At 39.9% G+C, this 19885-nt stretch overlaps 1 protein-coding gene across 3 annotated transcripts in view; it reads right to left on the reverse strand.

Moving 5' to 3' along the window:
• lingo2 (leucine rich repeat and Ig domain containing 2) overlaps positions 1-18409 on the reverse strand; it is a 197064-nt gene extending 178655 nt beyond the window's left edge. Inside the window, exons 1-2 of one of the 3 annotated variants that reach the window (XM_047585686.1) lie at positions 17873-18409; positions 17722-17784 (exon numbers count right to left, since the gene is read on the reverse strand). The gene's annotated coding sequence lies outside the window, so the exon portion shown is untranslated. Of the gene's footprint in view, positions 1-17721 lie in introns of all 3 variants that reach the window. The other 2 variants (XM_047585685.1, XM_047585684.1) reach the window with 2 other exon arrangements.
• Between the last annotated feature and the right edge of the window lie 1476 nt (positions 18410-19885).

Raw genomic sequence — 19885 nt, forward strand, 5'->3', positions numbered from 1 at the left:
ACACATCTGCCCTCGTTCCTGCTTTACTCACAAACAGAAAGCTAGTAAACCCATTAGCATTGTTTCCTAACCACATTCAAAGCAAGTGTTGCTTGAGGATTCAGCCAATTTCATTTGTGAACATGCTTTTTACTGATCACAGAGGTCTCCTTTTGGTGTGGTATGCTTTTCGTTCATTGGTTAGTTTGTTCATTTTAATTGCGTGCTTTATCTGGAAGGATAGACTTATATATGTACATACATTCATGGCGACCAACCTGGGGGGGTGGGTACAGTGCATTGCTACAGTATTGTATATTTTAATACTCAGTCATCATCACGGAAAAGCTGACAATTTGTGACTGACAGCAACTTTGCAGATTGTACCTGTGCACTGTACTGTATGTGAAAGGGACACAGAGAGAGAGCTGTCATATAACTATATCAGATATGAGCCTCCACACCTCTGCTGCGCATTTCTTACATCTAAAATGCAATTAACTTGCTCATACTGTAAAGCAACTTTGAATGTTCTATTAAAAAAAGCGTGATGTCAAGTACTTCTACATGTAGTGCATTTTCCTCACTAGTCCAGAGGGAGCTGTCTTGTCTGAAGAACAAAAGGTTTGGTCCTAACCAGAAAAGAATAAAGCAATATTGTTAAAGAAGGATTTAAAACAGCAGGCTTTGGGGATCTATATTCTTTATGGGCCTCAGTGTGTGCAACTTGAATTTGTATCCATCTTAAAAGAAGCCTCCTGATTTTCCCAAGTAAATCACCCAAGTAAAAACAAGAGGCACTCTTCTGTGTGAAGCTGCATCTGTGCAGCTGTGAGCAATATCCGCCCCTGATCATATGTTGATCCAAGAGGAGCAGACATGCGTCTGTAAACATCACATTACAATATATTTATAACTTATCCACAACAGTGTATTTAAATTGAGCAGTCATTTCTGGAGATGATGCATGGCGGTCTCAGACTAACAAACAACATGTCATGGTGTAGTGATCCTCATCTGCAATCTATTCTACTCATTAACACCCTGGTTCGCCATGCATAAACAGCTGTCTGGCTCCACACTGGTTACAGTTTACTATCGGGAGCCTCAGTTCAACCATTTGGGCTGCTCAGTGGCTTTGCAGTTGCATTTTAATAACATTCGCATTTAAGAGCCAATCAGTGAGTTCTGACAGCTGTGGTAGAGCAATAAATCATAAAACGAGGAGAGGGAGAAAAAAAATCCTCCGCATGTAATTATACGTGTGGCTCGGTCAATGTGGCCTGACGTGCAAACTCTTGCCCACGTGCAGGTTTTTAATTGCTTACCTCATGGGGCAGCTATGTCCAAATGGGCATGCTGGTAAATGCAGCATTGTGAATTTGACAAAATTTGTGTAATTGTGATTTTACATCATCGTAATTGTTGTATATCCAGTATACGTGTATAAAGCTTGAGACAATTGTCCATCAGATCAAACACAGGTACAAAAAAATAATTAATCTGATGGTTTCCCTGATGATATTCAGGAATAGTAATGATGATGATGGCGGTTAATGGAACTAAAACGGCGATGTTCAATTAAAGCAGCCCTTTGGCAATCTTGTTTCCCATACCAACCATAACAAGTGTGATGTGAGTGCTGACAGAAATCCTCATCTCCTTTTTCCATATGCCTAAGCTCATCTATGCTTTGTGCATCAGCATCCAAGGCATCTGGCAGCATCATATTCCATCTTTAACACCACATCCGCTGCCATTATAACTGGTGTGTGTGTGTGTGTGTGTGTGTGTGTGTGTGTGTGTGTGTGTGTGTGTGTGTGTGTGTGTGTGTGTGTGTGTCCACTAGTCACACCTGGTCCTGACTCTTTCCCTCACCATGCAGTCAGTGAAAGCCAGGTCTATTTTTGCCAGACCAGCTCCCATCTCTGAAGCCTGGAGTTGACATACCAGTATACAGTCACATCTAATGAGAAGTACATCCCATAGAAAGAAGCTTACATTTCCTGGCGTTCCTCTCTAAATAAGAGTATATCATCAAACAAACTATGAAAACAACAAAATTACAAAAACTTATTGTTTAGTTATTATCACAATACAAATATCAAAATGAATTATTGGAACATATTTAGCATTTGTTCAATATCAGTATCAGAGATGAGTCAACAATTATGCAAAACCCCTCTAAAAAGTTACCTATTCTGAAGGCAGCAATACTAGCTTCTAGCACAGGGTTAACTCATTCTTTAAACAGACAAATTACCAAAAAAAAAAAAAAAAAAAAAAAGATGTCTGTTGACCTTTTAGTAGTGGTTTAGGTGTATCACCTTTATCTGCAGGTTCTGTATCAGGGTATGTAGGGACTGATATACAGAGCCCCAAACACTATGATCATTACAGATAACTGCGCCAATATGCATGCTAATTACATATTTGTATAATTTAGTGTATAGTAAATGGCAGATAAAATAAAACACAAACAAAGGAAGCAGCAGAAAAATACTGACCTGGCTGCAAGTTCAGCAACACAAAAGAACTGTAGATTTGAGTTCACTGGGATTTTTTTTTTCTTTTGTATATAAAATACATTTCTGATTCCACGGAACAGCTTTATAGAGTATGCAATTTGACCTACAGGCAATAGGCACCAGTTGAAGTCTCCGAATATCCACTCACCAGACACAGTAATTAAACCTTGTTGTGAAGGCCAGCATGCTCACCGCAGAACAAACACTTTGTAGAGAAAGAGGTTAAGGACATAAGGCAGAAGCAGGGGGAAACAAAGTAAGGGCAACTTATGAAAATCCATGCGTTAAATCACACTGCTCTCTATCGCTGCCAATGTGTTGACCAATTGCTATGATCAAATAACTTTTGCCTTGAGTGAGGGATAATTTGCCGCTATCATTACCAGCTCTGGGGTATTTAGAGCACTGAACAACATTACTACCATTACTCAACCTAATTTCACTGTAGTCTTGAAAGCATTACAGAGTGTTACGCTGAGTATACCTCTTACTTAAATTATAGATAATGTTTTGTTGGTTTTTCCTTGTAAAGCATAGTGTGGGTTTTCTTTCAAAAGGGTCCTGCAGAGTGTTAGTCAGAGGCTTGCATTATGGAGGAATGCAAACACTGGGAGAAACTGATGAATCCAGTTGTTTTTAAGTGTTTATCCCGTTACTAGCAATGTGTATATCTTCATTAAAACAACTACTATATAAGCTATTGTCGCAAGCTGCTCGGTTTGCCCTGTCACAACATGCTGCGTTCATAATGTCAACTCTTTCTGGATGTCTCTCACCTTAAGGATAATTTCTAACTCTTTTTGTGACATATGCTGTGAGGTTACTTTTGTCTCCAATTGCTTAAATGTTTACACTAGTAACACGTCTACATTATACAGTTTCCAAATAGAACTGAATAGACCATTTGGAAAGTGTTTATTATATAATGGTGGATTCCACAAGCTTTTAACAGTTTCTTAATGTCAGGCTGTTTCTATAGGAAAAGGAAATGGTTACATTAACAGATTCATTTCTGGTAAATAACCACAAGAACTCAGCTCAAATGTCCAATCACAGACGGAAATAAGCAGGCTCTGTCTCTACCAACTCTATTTTAAATATTTCCCTATTTATCGGCAAATCAAATTATCATCTTCCTGTTCATTTCTGTAATCAACTGAAGATATACTCGGGCAAATTGGATGTGGGAAATGGTTCATTATATTGGAACAAAGTCCTGATTTTATAACATGAAATCACCAAGTAAACTGGTATTTGTTTGTCTGATTATAAATGCAGTACATTATGTACTCAACTCCACATCCAACGCCCATGGATGGTGGTGTCTCCGGGGAAAATCATGACCTCTGCTAAAAAGGTAAAATAATGCTTAGCCTTAATGCAAGTTTACTGTGCACTGTTTAGAGGGGTAACCTCACTTACAGCAAAATTAATTATACGCAGTATAAAAGGACAAAGCTTGCAATTCATATCACATGACAAAAACCATTTCTTCACAGAATGCAGTGTTTATTTTATTATAAATGTGTGTATATGGTTGTCTGTGCAAGTCCTTCTAATATCTATTATCATTTTTTTCCTCCTAAATCTAATTTCAGAATGAAAAAAAAAAAAAAAAAAAAAAAAGCTGCATCAAAAGGTCAAAGCTAGCCAAATGTCACCACATCCCAGAGTGGCTAAGAGATCAAAGTTCTTGCTTCAGAGGGTCCGACAGACTGTCTAATACAACCCACATGGGATCTTTGGAGTAAGCCCTTGAAACCCCATGGCATCCGCTCAGTGCTCAACTTAGAGAGCTCATACTGGAACTGTCAGCAGGACATTCAGCGCTCAGACTTCCACCATGCTGCTTTCTGTGTGGATGTTCTCCCTATATTAGTTACAAAGTTCCTAAAGCTAGACCAAACTATTGATAATTGCAAATATGCAAGTACTGTATCATTATAGGTCCGCAGATATGTAACACACTTTCTTCTGGCATCTAGGTTCTGATTATTGCTTTAAAACATGAAAGTGGACACTGTCATCGTGCTGAAATGAAATAGTTCTGTGATGCTTTCAGGAGGAGGATTTTGAACATCTTTGTGTTTGGCAAAGGATTTAAAAAGAGCTCCAAAGTAGTAAAATCATGTTCAATTAACCAAGATTGCATTCATCCAGGGCCTACTACCCCGGTGAAGGAAATACTTCATAATAGGATATTCAGGTAACTGGGAAATCTTTCATCTGGGTACAACTCAGGATGGCTGAAAGGCTTTTTCGGAGAGCATTAGTGAAGATAAACCTATTGTGAAGTCTAAATGTTCCTAGGACACTACTAACTATTGGTTATTCAGCCTTTGGGCATCCATACTCTTGAGATTCCTTTTATTCACAACTATTCTGTTAAATGTTTTGATAGATCAGTAAAAAAAAAAAAAAAAACTGCAGCAGATATACATTTTGGTACACCTACTTGATATGAAGGGAAACTCCATACTAACAAAGATTTTCACTGTCTTTGTGCTGCAGCAGCTGCAACAATGCCATAAATACCCTTGAGAAGGAAATCTTAAAAGCAAGATCTTATCACAGAAAAAGAAGATATGAGACAGGCCTTTAAGTGGTGCAGTGGAATGGAACAAAATGCAGTATGTAGTATAGAAGTAGACATTAAAACATTTTATAACCCATCTGTGCACAAACATGGCAGTTAACATAAAATCTACGCTGGTATAGACTGCTTCCACTTTTGTGTAATAAGGTTTAGATACACACACAGATATCTAATAAGAACATTATTTTGAATTTTTGAAACCGACTGTCAGCCTGCTCACAGGTCTGTAGGCAAACAGAATGAAACAACATTTTTAGAGTTCCTCAATGCTGTGCTCGTAGTAACAACCAGCAGCAGCAAAAATAACCCAATAATAGAATTTTAGGTAAGATAAGGTAACAACAATGGCCTACATTAATGACTTAAATATGATAAAATATAAACCCAGTGTTCTACATCATCCAAGGCCAAGCCCCATCTCCCTGAAGTATTTCTTGCTGGCAGGCATTTAGTCTACTGTATCCTGTTCCCACACCGACAATGACCTACTTAATATCCAATGGAAGTACATCCTCTCTTATCAAAGTAGTACACACAAGGTTACCTGAGCTCAATGTCAACAACTAATCATTTTGAGACCTTTTTTTTGTGGCTGGGGGGTGGGTAGTCAAGAAAACAGTTTCATCATATTTTTTATCAAACATACTGGATTAAAAGAACAAAACTGAGGCCTAATTATCAGCTTCCTTTTGTTGTTTGTTTCCCCTTCTTGACCAGAAGACTTATCACTTCATCTCCATTTAATTATGACCAATTTGCAATCAATTTTAGCAGGATTAAAAGATAGTGATCCACTATGCAGTAGGTGGTGACTGTCTCACTCTGACAATTCAATGTATTGAAAGGCTGACTGTATTACTAAGGTGTTCACTCCTCCTCACCAGACAGCTGTGACAAGAGGAGATGCTCCCTCCAACGTCACATGCTTTTCTAATTAAGTTCCTGGTGACAGCAGCCAGACGCAAGTTTGTCAACTGACAACCAGTGGCACGTTTTTACTTATATACAGACACAGTGAAGTCGAATGCATGATAAAACAAGAGGTCCACATTATTATTATTACTTAAGGTTTCAGAACAAATGTGTTATTCATCCTTTATCATTTCTCATTCCTGGGAACTTGGAACTTGGTGATGGTTAAATATGAAGACATAACGACATTGCATACTTCATTTCTCAGTGTTGATCTACTCCTTTTAGATAAACTTTCCAAACAAACATGAGCAAAGGCTGTACCTGGGAATATATTTGTGTCAATAAACATCTGAAACTGTTCCAAAATTCGTAATCTCCTTGGCCCAGGTGCAAACATACTCTCTCACCGCAGAGATCACTACATTTTTCACCTCGGTTCAAAAACAGATACTCCCTGGAGTCAGCACAATCTTGGTGCAACACGCGGCAGGTGAACGTACTCAAAGCTAAAAACAACCAACTGTGACTTAAACTGACAAAGAACACTCATAGCAGGTGCAGTCTGGGTCTAGTGCCACTGGACAAAAACTGATCAATGATTACAGAGGCGCACTGCAACAGTTGGCTGATTAGCTACACAGTTTTAATCCCTCAAATGCTGTCTGCAATGTAAATTAGACTGAGAAAAACCAAAATATGCTCACTTGGGAACTGCACATCAAAAGATGTCTCCTTAAGCAGATCCAGTCATTACCAGTGGTATGACATGTGAGTAACTGAACAGGCAAAGCACTACCAGTGCTGGAGCATGACTTCTGCCCACCGTTTGATGCCTATGGAGTGCAGACCTTTGATCTAATTTTACTGTGTGCCTTGCCCTTCACACAAATGCTCATTATCCGTGGCACAGTCAGACTGCCGGTGCAGTGCCAATCGGATGTGCCATCAATTCTTGCTGAAGGAGTGAAGATTTCGCGCTGTATATGGAAAGAAATGGTGAAAATCTTGGGCTGTGAGCCGAGCCATCTGGGGTATGAAGGAAAAACCCAGCAAGAGATATGTCAGGGAAAATCTATCTGTGCTTCTGTGGTAGAAGGTCTTGAACAACAAGGCTGCATCAAATTCATCAATGTTTTAATGACCCGATTATTTGGTAATTTCGGATTTCAATCCACAGATTCTGGTGTACCTTAAGAACAACTCTGAACAATGCTTTAGATTAGCTTGCCAAATGCGGTTTATGTCTTGTTCATGTAGAGAACCTGAATAGAACTCCATTTCCTACTCCATAAGCTACTTTCAAATGATCAAGATCTGTGTAATCTGTCTTTTTTCTCTGCCATATTGTACAAACACGGCAGAGGCTAGCATACTGTCTTGCATACAACTGCCTTCCTAGAATACAAATGAGGAATAGGATGCATCATCACATCATTTTCCTTTCTCTACTTTCCTTCTCCTCTCCTCTCACTCTGTTTAACAGTTCACCATTACCCTCCATCTGCTGTTTTCATGTCTCATCAAAGATTTTTCTTCCCCTCCCAACTTTAAATATTCACTTCGCGTTCTTTCAACAATAGCTTACAAACACTTGGAAATAATTGAGTCTCAGTGGGCTGACAAAAAAGGGAACAGTGATCGTGCGCAGTGGAAGTGATCAAATATGGCCTTGAGCCAACCGTCTTTGTAGATGGTCTTTGTATTGCCATTGATCTGGGGGTGGATACACCCGAGGAGTACATTATTTATGCACTTTTTTTCCTCCCGACAGCCGTGAGTCACAAACAGTAATGGGATAAGATGGGTGTCGCACCGGAAGAGAGGAAACCAAGGCCGCTGAGTACATGGGCAACCCGGAGGACCAAAGGCGGTGGCCACAAAATAGAGGGCTTTCATCTCCTAACGGAAGAGTAATTGTCAAGATAATGCACTCCACAGTCCCACTGTACACGAGATGCCGTGTCATCACCACTATAGGCAGAGAAAGTTCTTTTAACAACCTCTCAAACTTCGATGAGTCAATCCTATGCCTCGGCAGTGAGACGTTAAAGCCACTTTTTTTTTTTCCTCCTGCAGGGCAAATAAGAAACTGTGTGATCATCAGCTGTGCAATCTGCCTCGTTAACCTCATGTGGAACGCTGATGTGCTCCTTCCTTCACTACATATTCATGTAAATTACAAGAGATAAAACTGTAAATCTGCTGATATTGTTTTAGCATTTTCAATGTCTAAAGCCATTAAGGTGGTAATTAGTTGAAGCCAAGCACTTCTCTCTCTTAAGTAACACAAACATGTTGAACAGACTCTCTGATGCAGTCATGTACAATAATCCCATTTTATTCCGTTGAGTGCCTGTAGAAATAATGCAGCTTAACATGTTCATTGCATCTAAATTATTCAAATTTCAGATTGTGCTGGGTTTGTGTGGAATGCCTTTAGGAAACACACATGTCTTAAATACGTTGGAAACCAACCCAACTCCAACTACAATAGCATGAAAAATAATGAACAATTCCAACACTCTAAATTGACAGCATTCATGCTTATGAAATATATATATATATATCATTCTTAACAAACATGTGCTATATTTACAGGGAGAAGCACATAGAGCTAAGAGACTATTTTCTTGTTCAGTGGCTCTTACTTACTGCTGAGATATAAGTATGGGTCATATCCACATCAAAGGGTTCTTCTACAAACATGTCATGCATGATTAAATAGTCTATCAAAGCCCAAAAAACTATCTATCAAAGTCAGAACTGAAATGTTAAACAGTCCTATTGCCCTTTTCTTGGCAGGGGCAGCATTTTTGTTGTAAAATCACCAATTTCTGCATTGCAGGCCAGATAACTTCCTATCTTATCAAGTAGCAGGCCTCTGTTCTGTACCGTGATGCCATTCTTTTCTTTTTACAAACAAAACCTGGAGCTGTGGATCTTAGCCATTTCTGTTCATTCTGTAATGACTCCAAAATTACTGTTGCTGCAAGACAATTCACCAAATTATTACATGAAAAGTCATTGTTTTCAGAAGTCAGTGGTACGCATATTGTAAATAAAAGTGTCTGGAACATTATGCATCATGCAATGATATCTTCACTTTTCAGTATGTAGGCTGCAGCTATTCCCGAAACCCCCTCAAGCTAAACATAACTAACTCACACAAAGAAAAGCACACATTTTCAGAGCCAGTGCTACATAAGCCCTCTGTTTCTGTGTATGTGTGTGGACAAGGTCCAGGCTCTGACCAGCAGGCCCACAGTTGGACAGCCTGACATCCCCTGAGGTGTTCCTTTTTCCTTCCTATTCATTCTCCCGTCACAAGCAAAGCCCCAAGAGCTGAAGGATTTTACACTAATACATGCTCATTGATTTATAATTCACAGCAAGCATGTCGGCATCCAAGGCTGGGAATTACACATGTTGACAATAGCAGTGGCTCTTGTGTACTTAGAAGTAAAGGTCAGTGTTTAAATTTGGGGGTTTAATTCCCAGATTTTCAAACAGCAGTCCTTGTGTTATCTGACATGGTAGGCAAGCCGTATTCACCCGGTTAAATTTCTCAGTAAGTGCATTTAATCTCTGTCGTGTGTTGCACACATTATAAGGGAGGCAGGAGAGAGCAAGTTGTTGGTGTGCTGTCATCCCCAATTTCATTCACAAAGAAGCGCAAAGTAATTTCTTTCCTGTAGCCTGTATGCTCGATCATGAGATATATGAGACCATGTATGATTCAGTAAGATTCAGTGTAACTGCAAGACGTACAGTGTATGTTCAGTTTGAAGTTAGAAAGCTTCCCTCTCATCACACCATGGCCGTGTTATTTACATATATATATATATATTAGGGCAGAGGGACTCGATTAAAAAAATTAATCTAATTAATTAGAGGCTTTTTATTTTAATCACATATAAATATTTGACCTGAGAACAGAGAAGCATTTTTTCACATGGATTTTGGTATCTACCATTGAGTAATGACTGAATACATAAGCTTAAGCAACAAAACATTGTTTACTTTTTTTCCAAGGTGGTACTTAACCAAAACCAACAGACTAGGGATGCAAATCACAGTAGCATAAACTGATTTTGAACTCAGCTTGATGTAAACATTAATAAAACTCAGTAACCAATCACACAGGCAGCTCCATGTTGTCCTTGTATGATGTTCAGGGACAGGTCAGGACAGTCTGAAGACAGAGAGCTCTGAGGCTGAAGTCCTGTAATAATGAAATGCACCGAGCACTTTTTTTTTTTTTTTTTTACGAAGCTCCGGTAGGCAGCGGCTAAAATACACGAGAATACTGTAAACCTGTGTGGATCTGGTGTGTTTATCAAGGCTTGTTGCCGTGTTGAGGCACTAGTTCGGTTTGAGCTGCGTTCGGGCTACATTAATACTCCTCAGGCAGTGGTCAGCGGCCGTTGTGTCCAGTGGTGTGTTCCTGCTATCAACTGCTAAAGTCCCCTGTCCCCTGAGCTGCCCGGAGTGAGGCCTAAGTGCTTTGGATACCAGGCTGAGATTGCTGCTAAACCTCCAGCCTAACCTGGGGATGCAGAGGGGGAGCTTCGGTTCAGCGGTGCCGAAATAAATATTTTATTTATATTTTTAATTTGATCTCATTTGTTTTATCTTTCTTGTGTTTTTGTGTTGTTTACTTTTATGTGCAACCAAGCTATGGTGACAAAGTAATTTCCCTGGTGGATCATTAAGGTCCATCTAAGTCTGCTGACTTACAGTTGAGATTACATAGAGTCACATAAACACATGTCTGTCATGATATTGTAGAGTTATATACATATTTGGAAATAATCTCCATGATATAAAATTAAAATTTAAAAAGGGACATTTTACAATAGATAAAAACACTTATAAACCCAGCAGAAGATGCACTAAATCGCCTTCCTGTATGTCAAGAGAACACAAATATCAGAATGAAGAGACATCTTCAGCCGATGAATCACTATGTAAATAGAGCCAATGGTGGGTAGGCAGTGTTTTCATAGAGAATGTCATTCTGTGATGGTAGATCAGAAATTTAAGTAGCAAAAAATCATTCCATTGGGCTTAATGTTTTATAAAACAATCCATAAATCCATTTATCTTGCAGCAGTTATTGGTATATTCGCATCATACAATACCTTATTAATATCTGACAAACTGGTATTCTGAAAGGGGCAAACATGTAATATACTGCTTGTGTTAAAAAATCTTGCCAATCTAATAAAATGTTTTAACCAGTAGTTCATATAGATTTTAAGTTAAATATTTTAAAAGGTAGGGTGCAATATTGAGTAATCTAAAGCAAGAATTCTGTTTAGCCAGTGTAATGTAACAAGGATGTTTGTCATGTCATTTGAGCACAATTGCATCAGGAGACATGACATTTCTATGTCTGAATAAACCAGCAAACATATAATACTTGCACAATAGCCTACATTTGAACGAGACAAATAACCGAATCATCAGACAGCATCCCTCTGTAACCAGAGTGTGAGACCACAGCAGGCAGAAGATTACGCACTGCCACCAGAACCTCTATCGCCTCCCTGAAAGACTCTGAGAAACGTCTGGAGCTTCCACTTGACAGTCAAACCTCTGGTAACATGCTGAGCAGGCTGGGAAGAGGAAAAGAGGGAACTGGAGCGATAAAGGGAGAGAGGAAGAGAGGAAGAGAGGCTGGGGGAGCAGAAGGAGTTCTTATCTATTCAGTGTGTTCCCCAGCCCAGGAGCAACTGCATGACAAAGGTTCTAATGAGTCTCTTGGACTAACTGTGAATAGCTATCTGAGATATGTTACCAATATAAGAAAGAGGAGCACGATAAATTAAAAGGGTGACATTGAGTAGTGGCACCTACTCCTAATTTACTGGCAATTTATGCAACAGACTAAAATAAGGTCAGGAGTGCAATCTATGGAGGCTCTTGTGAAATAGGGTGTCACTATCTTAATAGAAGAGTGCAGGTATAATATGAGAACTATAAACATGTCAAGAATGACATTTATGCTCTGGACACCAATAAATGGCAGCATCATGATTAACAATTGTATTAGATCCATCACCTAATCTATAGACTCTTTCCTCTTCTAACTTTTCAACCGTTGTCCCTTTAACTTCAATAAAATAAATAAAATAAAATAAAAATAATAATAAGTGCCATTTCCCACAAGGAGATAAAAACAACACAAGACTTTCTCTGTATTAATGAAAATTACAATAATAATAAGTGGTATAATATAATATACAATAATATATAATAAGGTATTCTTACTCGTCCCTTCAGACATCCATGCTTTAAGGGGTCTGCAGGGAAGAGAAACAAACAGCCATAATGTACTCCAGTCCAGCTGTAAGCCCAAAGGAGACTAGGATCAGCGACCTGCACTAACAAGCGTCAGCCCAGTGTCCTGCTGAGAGCCTTTCATAGTCTGGCAGAAGTGGGGTTATGGGAGCTTGTCCAACGTAAGAGACACAAGTGCTGTTGGAGAGTCTGCAGACCCCTCAGAGGCAGAGGTGGTATCCATGTATCCATGTGACATTTCCACTATTGTTGCAATAAAAAGACTACACTCTGACATATCCCCATCTACCTGTGAAGGATTAGCGGGGTTATCGTAGTGTACTTAATGACCTAACCTTTCTGGTCAATAGCCTGTCTCGTCGCAGATCAAGAATGCAATTTAAGCTGCTACCTGTCAAATACTATCTGAACAATCCCCCCTCCCCAACATCTTTTTTTAAAATTATTATTGTTGTTAATATTATTATAAGAAATACATAAGTGAAGTTCAGTCTCGTGGGAGCCAAACAAAAATTCATGCCTTAACTTTTTACATCTTTCACTGCTTCTTTACTAAAGTGTAAATCATTTCTGTTACCTTGACAACCAACAAAAGGCCTACGTCTGCTAATACCCACCATTTACCGTGGCAGTGGATGAAATTTAACAATGCAATGTGAGGAGCTCCTCCTTATAGACGAGACACAGCATTTCTGTGGTCACCAAGAGAGTGAGGAGGTCAGTGCTCTAAAAACCTTATTTTACAGGAAACTCAGCAGCTTATGGAGGGAAAACACAAAATGGTTGACTCCAACACTTGTGAAAAAAAGCACAAGTATCCACCTATTTGTACTGGATATAGGCAGGCTATCCTATTGTGTGAATATTTAATTATTCTTAATTTGTAAAATAAATAAACAAATAGAATGGTTGCTAATGGCACATAAGTGGTGTAGCTGTTGTGTTTGCATATTTGTGACTTGCTGGGTAGATGACTAATGGCTAAATTACATAGTATGACACATGAATAGGACACCGTCTCTTTACAGACACCAATGGCGAGGGACATTGCTGTATATCACATGTGCAGTGTGGCTGCAAAAAGCCTACGGATTGACTGGATATCAGGATATTTAAATGTAAGCGGATGGTAAGCGAGGAAATATCTAGCACTGGTATGACAATGTTTTCCATCATAAGACAATCATTTGAAGCAAAAGCCGCAGATGCGGATGAATCCCGTTTTTTTCGTTCGCTTCGACCTTTTTTCATTGTGAAGGTCTGATGCTTTTATGATGATATATTTTTTTCCTGATTGATAACAGATGAGCAGATTGTAGTAAAGATCCCAGCGTCATAATCAAGGAGGAAACATGCCAGGAGAGGGGTTGTGAGCTTGTGCTCTGCACCATGCACTTCATAGGTTTAAGGGATGACTTGTGCAAAGAGATACATCAAGCGAAGCGAAAGTTCAGATCAAGGTTATCATAGGAGGTCTCTTCATTTAAGCTGCAAACACTGCTTCGGGGTGTTTGATCCATTTTATTTTCCATCAAGAAGAGTCCTTTGTTTTTTATTTCTTTGTTCTAGCTCAACTGCCAAATGGCACGTCATCGTCTGCCCTCCGTTCTTAGCCAGCTGCATCACCTCTGACCCCTGCTAATGCTCCTTGTCGACACACACAAAAAGGGACTTTCCAAAGGTGGTGCAACACATCTTGCCCTCGGCAGCCTGCCCCGGAAGGTCATACTTCAAAGTGACACAGACAGCAAGGTCACTGTCAGTGGAAGCTGTTCGTGGATCGGTTCCCTTGCCCCAGACTGCCTCTTCCTGGTTGCTATACTCATAAAGGGCTATACTGCCACCAGCAGTCACTGAGCACCTCACGTCCTCAAAGGAAAACATGACAAGCAAGGTGCAGCCATTCCACTTGTGTTTTATTTCTTACCAAATCATTACTTTTAGTGATGTGAGTCTTTAGCTCATGGCCTCCAGGGTAAGCAGGAATATACAAACTGTCTGTCCTTATTGTCAAATGTGTGCTCCATACACTTGGCCATCGCTTTTGTGCACGTTATTCTTCATAAGATTATGATGAGTAATTTATCAAGCCCCCACCCCAAAATGGCTTTTGGGTTAGTCAGGCTTATCTCATTTAAAAATATTTTTCTGTGAAGCACATTCCATTAAAACCAAATTCTTCCCTCCTCCTTTTAGCAGCAGTAGACTATGATGAGTAAGCATATTCCATAAATGACCCAGCTGTTGGAGCATATTGTGTTTCGCCTCATCAGGGATTCAAAGGGACTGACAACAGATCAGCTGCATCCGTTCATGGCTTGGTCTCCAGCTGACCAGATCTCTATTTAAAATAAGGTCTTCTGTTTGTCTCAGCCAGCTGGTGGTGTGTTTGCTACAGATGTGTGGCTCATGGTAGCTAGCATGAGTATGTTAATGTCTCACTAAGGGATGACAACCAATAAACCTATATTAGTATGTAATGTGGAAGTGTGTGGAGAAGCCACATGGCTGTGTAGAATAAATGTAAAAAATAATAAAATAAAATAAAATAAAAACTTCTACTAATATTACTCAGAAATTAGTGAAAATTAAATTATTCTTTCAATGTAGTATTAATTATCTATCACATTTCCATTTAAATAAATTGTCCCATACATCGATGAGACTGAGTTTCAATCACAAAGTACATATTCCCTATTGTACACAAAGGTCATAGAGGGAAAAAAAGATACTTAAATTTGAAACCCAGAGTTTCAGTCTGTGATCATTGATTTTTTTTCCACGTCCTTAATGGACAGGCTAAAAATACACTGCGTCTGGGCACAGATCTTGTTTTTGACGGAGCTCGCTATACATCTGTCCTCCAACGAGAAATTAAGAATTCAGGCTGAACATGACAGAGCTTCATTTTTCACAGCTTCAAATGCAAAGCAAGTATAAAATCTTTGCCTCCTGCCATTTTGTCAGAATGTGTCACATTTGTTAGCATTTAATCAAACCTGAAAATGCACAACTGCTTTACTTTTTAATAGAGAAAAATTAAAAGCACCCTCAAAAAATGTTTCAGAAAAATAAGTTCAATGTCATTTGTTTCCATAACAAAGATTATTTGACGCCTCACTAAAGTACTGTGAGGAGAATCTTTATCTGCTTTTACTTTCACAACATTACCTATTATAATTTGAATTGCTGATAAAAAACCACAAAGTCACATACAATTTTAAATGATTTATTACATCTGGAGGCAGTTGTGTCATATTTCAGCTGCCCACTGGCATGAATGCATACCGATATAAACTGTTCTGTGAGTCATAAATCAAAACCCAAGAATTTTGGCCATACACGTTATGTCCTCAAATTTCTGTGCCATGCGGACATGTCAAGTCAAAGCACTGGATAGTCATGGGGTAGAGGAGGGCTTCTTCACTCTGTTGCGTCCATCCTGTGATTCAGAGGATGCATAATAACACTGAAAATGGAGGGCCATGCCTCGGACTCCGTTGCCAACATCAGAAATGGAAGAAAAACTGGCTACGCACTGCATTTCCATTAAAACAGAGAGTAGGTGATTCACAGGCACAAGCACTCTCACCTGTGAACACAACTACACACACCACGCACATATGCTCAACCTGCTTACACAGAGATGCATACAAGCACACAGAGTGCCTGAACCAAATCGTTTACCAAATCCAAAAAGGCTGAAGGGGGCAGACACAGCATTGCTAATTCAGCGTTAAAGGAAATACAAGGAAAAGCAAAGACGGTCTTAGTGCTTTCCTGTAACCATGCTATTCCATATCAGAGTGAATGCGTCAGCCCTACCATGGTTAACACTCAATAAAACATCAAAAGGGACGAAGCGCAGAGCTCTGGACAAATACACACCCACGCAGATACCAGATGCACTCAGAAACTCCCTTTCACTCTCACACCCTCCCTTACACATGTATGTAGGATGCATATTTTAACATGTAGTGTAGACTTAGCTCATTGGATTAAATAAACTGAGCAGGCAGCACAGATAACAGATTTGCATCTCTTTCAAGGCGATGCATAAAAAACAAGATAAAAACAAAAACAAACAAACGCAGTGTGCTTAATGAATGCTAAATGGGATATCAGTAGAACGCTTGTGCACCGCAGCTTCTTTCAAACAAGCCATACAGTCAAGGGGAACAATTGGGCCAATGTAGCCAGTCAACATGAGACACACAGGAACTGTCATCAACTTCCCATCAGGCTCCACTTCCCCCCAGTGGATGTTTTGAAAGAGGAGGAACGCTTCTTTTGAAATTTTCATATCCAGAGGCAAAGACATTTAATGGTCACTGTTTTGCATGTTACATGAGGAGGTGGCATTACAATCATCTGGCCAGGCCAAAAAGCGGGCTTTGACAGCTTAGACAGGTTATTCATTATTCAATTATTTTAAATATTTCAGGGGGCCGACAGGATGCCCGTCCAATAAATATTTAAAGCACTGCCTTACAAAAGGAGGTAGCCTTGCACTTGTCTGGTATTGATCAAGAGGGCAGCAGATTCACTCTTCCCAAAAGAGAACGTAAGAGTACACCTTTATCCTTTAGTCTATACACGTCTCCGAAAAGAATCTTAGTTTCCATTTAAAAAGAAACTTGTACGAGTAACACACATATACATACACACACACACATATATATATATAAAAATAAATCATCTTTTCACTTTTACAGCAGGAAAAACAGGAGGATGAACTGGACCCAAATCAGACAACCAACATACATATACGTAGAAACTGTGGGTGACGGTGTTATGTAGGGCGTCTGAGATGGTGTAATACTGGACACAATCATTTCTCTGGGAGCTGAGATAAAGGGGCAAAGCCAGGCTTTAAAATGCAGAGGCACTCGCCATTATGAATAAAATGTGGCCACTGTACAAAAGTAATTCCCTGCTCACAGATACTAGCTAGTGCGAGGGCGAGGACAAACACCCGCCGCAATTATGCCCCTTCCACTAGTCAGCCTCCCCTGGTGATAACCACTGTATAGCAGGGAAGCAATGAGATGAATTGCTTTGCAGGCAGGCATCTCCTGCCTCAGCAAACACACATGCACAACTATGCAGATGCACATACATTCTTTTATGCAGAAGGGAGTAACCTTCCAGTAGCCATCCAAAAAAAGAGAGAAAGCCATCTCCAAATCTCCAACCTATGGGACTTGTTATTGTGCTGTTAAGACATTTTCCCTAACTTTGCACTTTCTGTAAAACTGAGGAAATGCAGCCTTGTATAACACTCACCTTTCCCAAATTCCCTTCTGGCTTTCCCACTTTCACACTGAGCCATCCAGCTCCTTAATCTGCCCTTTACTTAAAAACCTGAATAATGTTGTAAAAATGTGAAGGTTTCCTTACCTTAAAATAAACATCCAGAACCCTATAGTCCACAAGATAAGCTGTCACGAGATAAGCTTGGTGCTGGTCCAGAACAAAGACAAATGGCAAAATTCCTCCAAGTCTCTTAAAATCAGAACCCAATTCTCAACCTTTTCTGATTAGAACTTACTTTTTGTGAAAAAGACGTCCTTCACTGAATTTGAATATAATCCATTTTTCTTCCCTTCTTTGGTTGAGGACAATTTGGGTTGCTTCCCCTTGATATTCCACCTTGGCAGAGTGAAATAACGCTTTGTATTCGGTTGGAAAATACGTGTGAGAGAGACTGAGCCAGAGCAAGAGACACCGTGGGATCTCTTCTGGTGTGCACTAGCAGCTCCACTGCAAGTGAATCCAGCCTGTCACAGGTCTCCTCCTGCCTTCGGGAATGAGATTCAGCATCCGCCGCTCATCCCCACAACAAGGGGAGGGTGTCCCCCCAGGATGGAAACTTTCACGCACCTCCACCAAACCTATTAGAAGGGATAGTGGATGCCAGTGAGCCGTGATTATATGTTATTTTCCTCGATATGCTCCCTCATCAATGGATTTTCTCCTGTTTTCCTTCTCCAATTTGCCTGTTATGTAGCTCTCTCCTCTCCGGAAAGGGGTCTCACAGAATGGATGCTGAGAAAGCAGCGGAATGAGGCGAGCTGCTTGTTCTCCCGCTCCGTCTCTCTCTCTCTCTCTCTCTCTCTCTCGCGCTCTCCTCCCTCCCTCCCTCGTACATGCACCCTTGCTGCTTCTTACTGCACCTCCCCACCCTTTCATTTTCTCTCTCCTCCTCTCCTTGCCTTTATACACATACACCGAGATATCCACTTCTCTGGCTTTTGACAATTACTGCTGTGCCATTTCCAGCCATGTCAGACAGAAAGGTTCACCGCCCATACTCCTTAGAGAAACAAATAATGCTTGATAAATATGTCAAATTAAATAGATGTGAAGAGCAGGAGGCGCAGCATGGAATACAGCACTGATCCAGGAGGCAATCTAATCTCCCTTCTTCATCCTTGTAACCTGATTACTGTATATTCCTGGAGTCGACATTGTTCTTGCATCTCTTTTTGGCAAAACCTTTTTTTTTTTGTTTAGTGGAGACAGTTCGGTACTTGATGCTGGTCAACTGTCAAGAGTGACTGAAGGGGAAGACTAAAATAGCAAGCTAGCGAGGAGCACATTGCATAGAAACAAGGACAGTACATGTGCACTCACAGCTGTACAATTATATAATTACCCACCAAAACAAATTGCCACAAATTCTACTATTGATGCAAGTACATGCACAGTGATTACTAGATGAGCTGTGTAGCACAACAATAAATAATTTAAAGCACACAGGAAACAAAGTTGTGAAATGCTTCTGAAAAAGCCTCCCACACAAACAGTATCTCACTTAGCCACATATAATTACTGACCAGCCATGGCATACTCATTTTGTCATGTACTAAGAGAAGAACAATACACACAGCTTTCACCCACCAACTATGAATAAGTAACACCAGTAAAACCAATTATTTTCTTAAGCCTGAACTTCACAGTCCAAGTGATGCTGTTTGCTTCCTGTTTAGTATATATGTGTATACACTTTTATTAATTACGATCAACCACAGAGTTGCATTTAAACCTCTCAGTCATGTATAACCGTAGGACAGTTATATAGATTACGTATTGGTTCCATTTTCTTTTGGTCTCAAGAAGAGGATGGCAACCTTGATATTATCAAGGCAAGGTCGCTTCTCATCAACACCTTGTCACCAAAGCTATGAAGTAAATGTTAAAGTGCTATTGGCAGAGTCACTCGACTTTTCTATTCTGCACATCACGTACATCGGCCCTGGGGAGTCATGTCAACAATGTCATTTCTTTCTCAGAAAAAAAAAAGATTTTTAGAGCAAAAGACACCACCACACCCCAGATGATTGCCCAAGAAGTCTTCCATATCTTTAAGTGATTTCTCTTTTTCAAGCCCTCCTGTCAAAAGGACAAGTCGCACCAACGGCATATGATCTAAGTCAACATGGGCTGTTACATGTCACGACTTCACAACGGATTCGATCCTAGAATAGCACGCATTGGCTTCTTCACATTGCACACGTCTAGAGTAGCAAGTCATCCCCCTCTTTCTTCACATTTTCTGTCT

The sequence above is a fragment of the Mugil cephalus genome, chromosome 5 (assembly GCF_022458985.1).
Source record: "Mugil cephalus isolate CIBA_MC_2020 chromosome 5, CIBA_Mcephalus_1.1, whole genome shotgun sequence".
Taxonomy (NCBI): domain Eukaryota; kingdom Metazoa; phylum Chordata; class Actinopteri; order Mugiliformes; family Mugilidae; genus Mugil; species Mugil cephalus.